The sequence below is a fragment of the Bos taurus genome, chromosome X (assembly GCF_002263795.3).
Source record: "Bos taurus isolate L1 Dominette 01449 registration number 42190680 breed Hereford chromosome X, ARS-UCD2.0, whole genome shotgun sequence".
Taxonomy (NCBI): Eukaryota; Metazoa; Chordata; class Mammalia; order Artiodactyla; family Bovidae; genus Bos; species Bos taurus.
The window spans coordinates 119,504,942-119,515,000 of record NC_037357.1 but is presented as its reverse complement, the minus strand read 5'-3'; positions in this window follow the sequence as shown (position 1 = coordinate 119,515,000).

Here is a 10,059-nt window from a genome sequence, read left to right as displayed (position 1 = left end):
AAGGGACAGAGTTTAAAATTATATTTCTTTACTTGTTTACTTTTTTATAGTAAGTTTGAGTAAGTTTTAGGGGCCATTGTCATTTAAAGAATATTGTATCTGGGTCTTCAAATTAAACATGAATGAAGCTGTTTCTATACCTAAAGGATATATGTGTACACTGACTCTGTATTTGTTTTTTTTTAATAGAAACCAGAAATTATTTTCTGTATTTAGCCTATCATAAGGAATTGATCTATATGTTAAGTATGTGATTTGAATTATGGTTGATTTACAAGTGTCACAACTTTTTAGAAAACATAACCCCTAATACATGTTAAACACCATTCACAAAGCCCGGATGGGCCTGTGGTTTGTGTAGAGATGGAAAAGGCAGGGCAATCCATCATTTCTCTTGGGTGGACAATTTACTGTTATAATAAGGGAAGCACAGAAGACCTATTCCCAAACATGCAACTTCATAATCTACAGCCAGTGGTTCTCAACTAGGCACCATCTTCCCAGAGCACAGATTGATGTCTGGAGATGTATTTGGTTGTCAACTATGAGAGTGCTACTGGCATCTAGTGGGTAGATTCAAGGATGCTGCTACACATCCTACAATGCACAGGACATTATCTGGTCCAAGATGTCAGTAGTAGCAAGGTTGAGAAACCATTCTGTAAGGACAGTTGCCAACAGATTAAGGAAAGGAGACCAGTAATAGTTTAGCTACCTATGCAGCAGGAGGATAGACTATGCCATGACAGTAGAAGATTATCCAAAATAATAGGTCAAGAGGTAGCCCAAAGTTTCTATGAAACACTAGGCCAAGTCTTTTCTGTGTATGTGTGTGTATACACACACACACACATACATACACCATATGGGCTTCCCAGGTTGCACTAGTGGTAAAGAACCCACCTGCCAATGCAGGAGATGCAGGTTCAATCCCTGAGTCAGAAAGATCCCCTGGAAAAGGGCATAGCAACCCACCCTAGTATTGCCTATAGAATCCCACGGACCGAGGAACCTGGTGGGTCACAGTCTATGGAGTCACAGAGTCAGACACGACTGAAGCAACTTAGCACACATGCAAGCACATACGTCAAAAAGCTTCCCAGGTGGCACAGTGGTCAAGAATCCACCCGCACTGTGGGAGACCCAGGTTTGATCCCTGGGTTGGGAAGATCCCCTGCAGAAGGGAATGGCTACCCACTCCAGTATTCTTGCCTGGAGGATTCCACGGACCAAGGAACCTGCAGGCTACAGTCCGTGGAGGTCTCAAAAGAGTCAGACACAACTGAGCAACTAACACTTGCACTTATTTCATACACCACATATATGAACAACATATATATATATATATATTTATGAATAACATCTGTAATTCCCTGCTTCTCCCTCAAATCTCTGATCTGTTGGCTATTCCCCAATTGAGCCTAGCCAGTGTTCTGACCTCTGAAGTGCTCATGGTGGCCTGCCCTTTCAGGAATTTTAGTCCCCAGAAGCTCATGCAAGCAATCATTCCTCATTCCCATCATTTCTTCCATATCCAAGGATACATCTAATCCAACATAGTAAAACTTTGCATCTGTCAGTAGACTTCCAGGTTCTATATTTTGTTCTTAAATATATTAACCACTTTTATTAATATTTTTGTACCTTACCCTCCCCATGTGATGTTATGGAATGCATTCTTGTATTTTGTTACCTATGAATTATGTCACTAAAATATCTCTGAATAGAGGTATTAACGTGAATGTGAAGAAACACATACTGCATGCAAATAGCTCCGTAAAGGTCTCCATGCCAGTCGTGGTGGGGCTGTATAAATACTAATATGTTTGTGTGTATACATACATATGCATACACATATGCATACATATATATACACTTCTATAAAATCATTAAATTTTTTAGCCTTTAAAAGGAAATAAAATGTTTATCGTAGTATAGTGTACTACTATGTATTTAGTCCAAGATAGCAAAGAAACTTTTTGTTTAACATATCTCTGGAAAATTTAATTTGGACCATATTTTCTTTTGCTGAAAACATCAAATATTTCCATACATTTTGGGTTCCACAACTTACAAAGGGGCAGTGGGTTTCCTGCAGTTACATACTGTACCCGACTTTTATAGAAAGATCAGACATTTTCTAACCTTGCTTTTGAATATTGTCTTTAAAATGCTGCAAAGCAACTTTTAAGAGTTCCACTGTTAACATAATAACACAATCTGTGCATAATATTGTACACTTAGGTAAATTCCTTAAAAAACTTTTTTAAAGATTCACCATACTGAGGCTTAAGCTTATAATTTTTTTAATTAACAAGTTAAAAAGCCAAGTCAAATATCCAAATTCACCTAAATCATGCATCCATTCACATAGAAATTATTTATGACTTGCATACGTGCGAGGTACTTTGCTACGTAATATGAATAAAAAGATATGGCACAATTCCTTCCCTCAAGAAGCCGTTTCCCAAATAAGCATGTAAAAAAAAAGTGAATATATCAGTGAAAAAGAATAAATGCTAAAAATGCTGACACTTGTGTTGGCTCCAAGGCCAGCATGAACAACAAGGGAAGACAGGGATGAGAGAAGGCATCACAGAGGAGGGGAAGTGTAAGCCCATTTCCTCTTCCTCCACTGAAAGCGGAATCCACTGCAAGTATACTGTCCTTACTTAAAAAGGCAGTACATGTGACCCAACCTTGGGAGACTAAGCGCTGACTGGTCTCATGATCATCCTCTCTCATGACTGGCTAGAGTTACAGGTCGAGTGTGTGGCCAAGGATAAACGAAGGTAAGAACTGAATCTTCAGACTTGGGTTTAACTTTAAAGCTCTGGCCATTTGTACAGCGCAGCCAGGACAACAGAAAAACAATTCGCAAGTTCTCTATCAAAGGGAGTTATGTTGCACTGTAACCCAAAGGCCACGAGATGGCGCCCAGCACACCAAAAGCCCCTAGTCCTGAAGTTTCCGCCCAAGCCCCCCACCCCACCCCCTTTCAGGATAAACTATTCAGAGCAACAACTGACCCAAATGATTTTCGATTTTCGGAAGGCTTTTTTCTTTTACTTGGCCGGGCAGCACAGCATGTGGGATCGTTTCCTAACAGGGATCAAAGCACCCCCTACACTGGAAGTGTGAAGTCTGAGCCACTGGACCACCAGGGAAGTCCTTGATTTTTGTTTTTTAACCAGTCTAAGGAAAACAGTATCCCTGTGGCTCAGACAGTAAAGAATCCGCCTCCAATGCACGAGACAGACCGAGGTTTGATCCCTGGGTCAGGAAGATCCCCTGGAGAACGGAATGGCACCCCACTCCAGTACTCTTGCCTGGAAAATCCCATGGACGGAGGAGCCTGGTAGGCTGCAGTCCATGGGGTCGCAAACAGTCGGACATGACTAAGTGACTAGTGCACACAAGAAAAAAAAAGAAAAAAAAAAAAAAACCTTAAAATTCAGACCAATTCAAAACTAAGTACAACTCAAGGAAGCATCTTAATCTGTACTGAGTATCCCTCCCATCAATGACCATGACCCAGTTAGAAGTACATTTTACACCATGACCTAGCACAACCGTGTGTGTGTGTGCACCATGCACGTATATAGCAAGTTTCATATGAACTGTTACTATGTGTGACGCAGTCTTCTATTTTTGTAACGTTGGCTACAACCCACTGAATTACATGACCTATTAATGGGTCACTTTTTTCTAACAAATGCATATATATATAATATAGACCAAACCAGTCAATCCTAAAGGAAATCAGTCCTGGATTTTCATTGGAAGGACTGATGCTGAAGCTGAAACTCCAATACTTTGGCCACCTGATGTGAAGAACTGACTCATTGGAAAAGACTCTGATGTTGGGAAAGATTGAAGGCAGGAGGAGAAGGGGACGACAGGATAAGATGGCTGGATGGCATCACCGACTCGAAGGACATGAGTTTGAGCAAGTTCCAGGAGTTGGTGATGGACAGGGAAGCCTGGTGTGCTGCAGTCCATGGGGTCACAAAGAGTTGGACACAACTGAGTGACTGAACTGAACTGAAATATGTGTGTATATACAAATAAAATCAGGATACAATAAATGCCTGGCATATCAATACTTTGTCATATGTAATTTTCCTTCCATTATGGTTTTGTTCATTTGTTTTAGTCATACTATTCCCTCCATTAAAGGTACATAATTTTCGTGACACAGGAAAAAAATTTCCTACCCTTTCTTTCATTTACTATAATCCTTTCTCTGAGGTATTACTTTATCAATGCCTGTGGCTTACTGAATGGTTTTGAGAAGGTCTTGGTTTATTCTGAAGCTCCATTTTTTTTAGCTTACACATCTTAAATGGAACTTGATTTTTTACATTATGTGCAACACAGGTATTAAAATTTTTCACTAACCAAACAGCCAAATCAAGTGGAGAAAAATAGGCCTAAATCAGGAAACTGTGGATGAAAAACTGCCTCTCCTTTTATGGAGAAGGAAACAGAACCCAAAAAGATGAACCACCCCCCAAACCTATCCTCTGAACAGGCTGGTTGCAGACACAGGCAAGAATGCATAGGTATGGACATTTGGGCCAGCAACCCTCCTCCCACATCACACTGCCTGCCTGAAACCCCCCACTGGACCAAAGGACGCCAAATCCACCTCAGATTGATCCCCTTAGAGCAAAATAATCCCATGATAAAACAGTTTTATCTAGAGGCAGTGACTCTTCAAGGGTCCTTAAATCCGTTTTTCAACTTGCCAAATCCCTAATCTCTCTTTACTATTATCTATTTTAAAATAGTTCATTATTTGTTGCCAAGGGAGGGAGAGAAAACATTCACAAGTCACTTTAGAGAGTGAATCACAACTGTACCAAAAGTTTGTCTCTAAGAGCAAGTTAAATGCCCGGGGGCTCAGTTATAAAGAATCCACCTGCCAATGCAGAAGACATGGGTCCTATCACTGATCCAAGATCTCACATGCCACAAAGCAACTAATTCCGTGCACCACGACTCAGCCTGTACTCTAGAGATCAGGAACCACCACTACTGAAGCCCACGCATCCTAGAGCCCATTCTCCTCAACAAGAGAAGTTACCGCAATGAGAAGCCTGTGCACTCCAACTAGAGAGTAGCCTCGGCTCGCTGCAACTAGAGAAAAGCCTGCTCGGCAATGAAGACCCAGCACAGCCAAAAATAAATACTTCTTGTAAATGTCCCAAATAAGTCAGCCATCCTCATCTCTTATGGTTGAGACCCAATTATATTCCAATGCATATTTACATATATATAAATCACAAGTTAACTCTTATCACACTAGCTGAGAAAATGTTATGTGGTAAAGCTTCTAGACATAGTGTGGGTCTACAGCACCTATTCCTACCTCTATACAGTTACAAGATAAGCTGTGGCAAGTTAGTTTCCTCTGTCTCGCTTTCCTCATCTGAAAAAGTGGGTAATAATGGTGTTGACCTCAAAAGCTGATTGTAAGGATTAAGTGAGAAAATACATTTTGATGCCATTAGCACAGTGCTAAGAATCCAATATGTATTAGCCATATATAAAAATTTTATATTGATTACATCTTGTGACTGATATTTTGCCACACTGCACATTAGTATTATATATTACAAGTATTAATATGTTAATACAAGTTGCTATGGGATTCTATGTAGCCAAATAAAGAATCCGTGCATGTATGCTTAGTCGTGTCCGACTCTTTGTGACCCCATGGACTGTAGCCCACCAGGCTCCTCTGTCTATGGGATTTCCCAGGCAAGAATACTGGAGTGGGTTGTTAGTTCCTGCTCCAAGGGATGTTCCTGCCCCAGGGATCAAACCCATGTCTCCAGCTTAGCAGGCAGCTTCTTCACCACTCAGCCACTTCTGCTGCTGCTGCTGCTAAGTCACTTCAGTTGTGTCCGACTCTGTGCGACCCCATAGACGGCAGCCCACCAGGCTCCCCTGTCCCTGGGATTCTCCAGGCAAGAACAGTGGAGTGGCTTTCCATTTCCTTCTCCAATGCATGAAAGTGAAAAGTGAAAGTGAAGTCGCTCAGTCGTATCTGAATCTTAGCGACCCCATGGACTGCAGCCCACCAGGCTCCTCCATCCATGGGATATTCCAGGCAAGAGTACTGGAGTGGGGTGCCATTGCCCTCTCTGCTCAGCCACTGCAGAGGCCCCTAGACAACTGGCAATTATTTCCAAATGTTTTCACATTAAAGCATACATCACTGAATTTGAGCCTGAAGCTCTTGTACAGAAATTGAATAACACAAACTTGTATTCTATCAGAATGGACGCAAATACCTTATAAACTAACCTTCACCAGCTTCCTGTTGTATATCCTTCTGCCTTCCTCTTCACATCTGTAAATGGGGCATAATGCTAGAAGATTGTGTGTATGCATGCTTAGTCGCTCAGTAGTGTCTGACTCTTTGTGACCCCATGGACAGTAGCCGGCCAGGCTCCTCTGTCCATGGGGATTCTTCAGGCAAGAATACTGGAGTGGGTGGTCATGCCCTCCTAAACAGGATCTTCCCAACCCAGGGACAGAACCCAGGTTTCTCACACTGCAGATGGGTTCTTCACTGTCTGAGCCACCAGGGAAGTCCAAGAATACTGGAGTGGGTAGCCTATCCCTTCTCCAAAAGATCTTCCCAACCCAGGAATCAAACCATGGTTGTTTACCAGCTGAGCTACTCAGAATTTTAAGTTAAATGCACTGTTATGTGTTAATGTTTTATAAAATATCAGCAGTGACAGCAAGAAATTACACTTCTGCTCAGCTAGTGAAGAATCCACCTGCAATAAGGGAGACCTGGGTTCAATCCCTGGGTTGGGAAGATCCCCTGGAGAAGGGAACGGCTACCCACTCCAGTATTCTGGCCTAGAGAATTCCATGGACTGTATAGTCCATGGGGTCACAAAGAGTCAGACATGACTGACTTTCACTTTCAAGATAAAAAACTTATAACCAAGACTGGGAATTCCCTGTGGGTCCAGTGGTTAGGACTCCCCGTTTTCATTGCCAAGGGCATGGATTCGATCCCTGGTTAGGGAACTAAGATCCTGCTAGTCATGTGGCAAGGCCAAAAATCAAAATAGACTAAATAAGTAAACATAAAAAAAAAAAGCAAGACTGCCAACACTGGAAAGTGATAAAAAGTCAGTCAGATCTAAAATGCTGCTCTAAATTTGTTTTTAAGATACATGTATATGTATGGCTGAGTCCCTCTGCTGTTCACCTGAAAGTACCAAAACACTGTTAATTGGCTATATCCCAATACGAAATGTATTTGGTGTTAAAAAAAAATTATAAAAATAAATAAATTTGTTAAGAAACATAATACTTGATTCTCCATAGCAAAAAAGGGCATATTTTCCCCCTTGGACAATATACATACGCCTTTTCAGGTTACAAAATACAGAGTATAATCATGGCTTTGTAAAAGCTATTAAAACACCTTATCTTCTGTTCAGTTCAGTTTAGTCGTGTCCAACTCTTTGTGACCCCATGAATTGCAGCACGCCAGGCCTCCCTGTCCATCACCAACTCCCGGAGTTCACTCAAACTCAAGTCCATCGAGTCGGTGATGCCATCCAGCCATCTCATCCTCTGTCGTCCCCTCTTCCTCCTGCCCCCAATACCTCCCAGCATCAGAGTCTTTTCCAATGAGTCAACTCTTCGCATGAGGTGGCCAAAGTACTGGAGTTTCAGCTTTAGCATCATTCCTTCCAAAGAACACCCAGGACTGATCTCCTTTAGAATGGACTGGTTGGATCTCCTTGCAGTTCATGGGACTCTCAATAGTCTAATATGTTCCATTTATTCATAGGTATTAACAATGACAACAAAGTCCTTAATCAAACAAGTTTCACAAAAGCTGGTTTAAAAAGTTAAAGAGCTGTTCTAATGGCCCTACTTTTCAAAGTCTTATTTAAGTTAATACGCATCATAAACTACTAGAGGAGGGCTATCTGATGCAAGTGCCTCCCAATGTTTCTTGTAAATAAAATATTTATAGGAAATTTTATAAAATCTCAATTGTACTAAACTGTTTATAATATAAACACATAAAATGTTTATCAAAGAGCATCTCATCAGAGTTCAAGGACTTCACCCAGAAAAGAGAGTTGCATGCTTGGAATTACTCAGCCTCATTCCACCCAGCCCTAGACACCATTGCTTTTTGAAACCATTTTTTTTTCTTACCAGCGACCTCTCAATCATTCAACTGGTAGCTTCTTTCCAGTGCTCACCTTTGGGAACTTCCATGACACCATGATCACTCTTCACAGAAATGACTTTGAGAGGCAGATGATGACACAGTTAGGAGCTAGGAATCTGGCTGGTTGCTCATGGAGCCCATAAGACAGCATATAAGAAATTGAACTAGCCTGTTCAGAGAGGCCTGGCTGGCCCCCGACCCATTCCAGCAGCCCCAGCTGATGGGCCAGCTGTTCTAGCCCCAGAAGAGCTCCTAATTGAACACAGCTGCCTGAGTGATGCCAGCCAACACCGCAAAGAGCAATAGAACCTCTCAGATGAGCCCAGCCATGCCACAGAATCAAATGTGTCTTTTGAAAGATGACAAGTCTTTTTCTCTGCCCAAACTCATAGAAATGAAAAATAAAATGGTGAATTTCCTGGGGTGGGGCTGGAGGGCAACCTTCAGTTCTTCAGGAATCAAGTTACTGACTCTATTCCCAGAGAGGAGAAAGAGCAGAAGATACAGAGAATGCAGGTAGCAAAGGGAACACATAGCCACGTAGAACACTCTGGTTACCACGAGAAATGGAGCCACAGCCTCCTGTGGACACACACAACACAGTGCAGAGCACAGTAATGTGAAGTGAACTCTTTTAAGAAAACTAACAATAAAGACATCATCCTTGAAGACTTCCCAGTGAAGAACTACCTGAGCAAAAAGTAGGAACATGGTAATAATGCCTGATGTAAAATGGGGCACATGGACTAGTCAATATAAAACTATGTCCCACCCATTTCAGCAAGTTCTGCGCTAGACCAGCAGCAGGACTGGTACTGGCTGAAAGTCCGCTTATCCTCACAGAAGAGGGACAAAACACTGAACACCAAGAACCTACTGTGTATCCTTCAGAGTTTGCTTCATCTCATCTTCTCAAAGTCCTGTATTAAAATCCCTAGCTCTTATAATATTAAAACTGTTACTGGCAGACAACATAATTTGACTTAAAATCTGATATCCAAAATTACTCAAGTTATTTAACTGAAAAAAAAAAAAAAAACGATACTTAAAAGTTCAATCTGAGTAGAATTCAAAGAAAGCAATTAACAAATGTCATTTTTCACCTATTGAAATGGCAAAGATGTTTTTAAAACTAAAGAATAGGGACTTCCCTGGTGGTCTAGTGGTTGAAACTTCACCTTCCAAAGCAGGGGTGCGGGTCTGAACCCTAGTTGGGGAGCTAAGATTCCCACATGTCAAGTAGCCAAAAAACCAAAACATAAAAAACAATAGAAGCAGTATTGTAACAAATTGAATAAAGACTTTAAAAATGGTCCCCATCAAAAAAAAATATTTAAAAAAAATAAAAGTTAAAATTCAGTCAAATTCAGGAAAATTGCTAATAAGTTAAATGAATGTGTTCAACTGTTAGAGAATTACTTGAAATACATATTCAAAGTCTTGCGCATACTATTTTGACATACAGATCACTTATCAACAATTTTCCAAAGAAAACAACTTAAGAATTAAATGTTTTAGCTTTAGGATATTAACTGCAACATTTCCCACAACAGGAAGAAAACTTCTTACAAAAGCTTCCATGTACAGCAATAAGCAGTTAAATGCATAATGTACAAGCTATATATCAACATGCAGTGGGTCTCTCAACTGAACTCTGCTTATTAACACATTCAGACAACTCCGCAGGGCTGTCCCTTCTTCCCACCAGGCAGCTCAGGGACCCCACCAGGTTATAGACAGATCTGCAAAATGCAGTACTGAAGGGCCAGGTGAAACTCAGGATGGTAGTATTGATAATACAGCTCAGGGGGCCGGGGGCAGGGGAAGGAAGATAG